A 2500-nucleotide genomic window follows, 5' to 3' on the forward strand; every position below is an offset into this window, starting at 1 on the left:
GACCTGCTCTCTAAATAACTGTCTTGGGGATGGTTATAATAATAATAATAATAATAATAATAATAATAATAGTGATAATAATGTAGCTGGGAAATGAAACCGAATATTATGTAATCATCTCTAAGATAGTTCATTAAAGTGCCCTCTTTATTCAGGGTCCAACATTTTGTCGAGAAGAATTTAAAGGAGGTTTGAAGTAATATCCGTTCGTTCGGGTGTGTGTGTGTGTGTGTGTGTGTGTGTGTGTGTGTGTGTGTGTGTGTGTGTGTGTGTGTGTGTGTGTGTGTGTGTGTGTGTGTGTGTGTGTGTGTGTGTGTGTGTGTGTGTGTGTGTGTGTGTGTGTGTGTGTGTGTGTGTGTGTGTAAGAGTGTGTGCAACAGGAGGGGAGGCAAATTGCTGTTGATGTGTTTCAGGGATTGCGCCTTGGTTAATAATAGGTAGTAGGTGGATCATTAGGTACTCCATACAGTGACAGTCTAAAAGTTTCCCTGGTAAGGTTGGTAACAAAGACACGCACAAATACACACCCACACACACACACACACAAGATAGAGGATGCTGGCATCACACCTGCTTGAAAGCAGAGGATAAGGACACACAGCTGTGTGTGTCTCAGATCTCTCCCATTGCTGTCTGTGGGCGATTTGTGTGCATGTCACCCCATATGTCACAATCATGTTCTCATGATATGGAGAAGGGTGGGGGTGGCTGGGTGGGGGGGGGGGGGTTGTACAGTGGTTACCATGGGAGCAGGTGTTGCTATGGGAACGGCTTTCAGTGCAGGAGACTGTGATGACTGCATGACCCAATATTTAAGAGTTGATGCTGGGACAGCCGCACAGGTGTTACATGACTTGGAGACGGAGAGTTTGGCTAATGACACACAACTCTCTTGGGAAACACTGTGTCATTTAGTTTAGTTCCCTTTAGTTCTCTTGTCTTGTCTTGTTGGGACTGGGCTGCAGTGCTTCTGATGCTAATAGATGTTCACCCAGTGTATGATCAGCACTTACTAAAGGTTGGCGACTTATAGGGCGTATTTAAGACAGTGCTGTGTTATAATCACAGATGATTTCACGTGACTGATGGAATTTTCCACTGGTGTGCTGTGTGATCTCGGTTCTAATGTTAATGTTCTGTAATGTTCTTATGTTGGGCACTAGCTTCATAACGTTCTACCATTCAGTTTTGACAAAATATCTGTTCTTGGTGTCTTTGAGGGATAACGTCATTTTTTAATTGTCAGTGTATGTGTGTGTGTTTGTGTGTGTTGTTTCTCTGAGTGTGTCTTGTGTGTGTGTATGTACTGTTAAAACCTTTATCCAAGCTAGCCCACCACAGATATCATGCTCAGAGGCTTCCTGACGGACGTACCCCTTTTACAAGTGAACTTTAGTCAGTAGTATTTAAAACGGAAAACTTTTTGTACATATGTATTCAAAATGACCTCAGAGACATGCTCACTCAGTGTGTGTGTGTCTGTGTGTGTGTGTGCGTGCATTGTGTGTCCTTTTTTGTGCAATCAGCCATTTTGCTTTGGGATTCGGGTTGCTTTGAGTCTCAGTGATGTGTTTTCTTCCTCTTGACTTCCCAACCGCTCTCCTTCCTCCCTTTCTTCTGCTTTTACTCTGAGAGAAAGATGCAGGTCGGTTATCTCCCCTCTCTTTCTTCTGTTTTTCTCTGAGAGAGAGATGCGGGCTTGGTTATCTCTCCTCTGTGAGGATGAGGAGCAGTGGAGTGGACATCTGAGGACTGAGAGAGCGAACGAGAGGTGCAGAAAAAGGGTCTTGTCTTGTCATCGAGCGAGATAGCGAGCGCTGCAGCGATAGCTAGCTGGCACCGACATGGCATCTGGGGAAACAACTGCAAGCAAGGAAATGTTCTCGCTTTCTCCCTTTCTTACAGCTCTCTCTCTCTCTCTCTTTCGCACACTCTCGCTATCGCTCTCTTTTTTCGGTCCCGCCATCTCTCCCTACCTCCTCGTCTGTGAACCTGTGAAATTCACAAGTGTGAATCCTCAACAGCCTCTGCCTCTCCCAAAGTGATAACACTTAAGCGAGAGAGAGAGAGAGAGAGAGAGAGGGGGGGGGGGGGGGGGGGGGGGGGGGGGAGAGGGAGAGGGTGAGGGTGAGAAAGAGGGAGGGGGAGATGGAAAGCAGGACACTTGTCCCCTGGAACTAGAAAGAGTTACCCAGACTGCTCTGGCAGCTTGTTTGTTCAAGGCCTGCTGGGGGGGGGGGGGGGTCACACACACACTCATACACTCACAGAGGCATTCATAGAATCATGCAGACACTAACACACACACATCCACACTTACTGAAAATTCGACAGAAACAGACATGCATATGCATACCACAGAACCACATCATTCATACACACGTCATACAAGCATTCATATGTACACAGAGCCATATATTACACACACAATATACACATAAAGGCGGTCAAATCAGACACACTCATACACACAAAAACATTTTGGAAATGGTTAATGGTT

At 45.7% G+C, this 2500-nt stretch overlaps 1 protein-coding gene across 9 annotated transcripts in view; it reads left to right on the forward strand.

Moving 5' to 3' along the window:
- gphnb (gephyrin b) overlaps positions 1-2500 on the forward strand; it is a 95481-nt gene that overhangs the window by 52894 nt on the left and 40087 nt on the right. The window lies entirely within an intron of this gene.

This window comes from Clupea harengus, chromosome 15 (assembly GCF_900700415.2).
Source record: "Clupea harengus chromosome 15, Ch_v2.0.2, whole genome shotgun sequence".
Lineage (NCBI taxonomy): Eukaryota > Metazoa > Chordata > Actinopteri > Clupeiformes > Clupeidae > Clupea > Clupea harengus.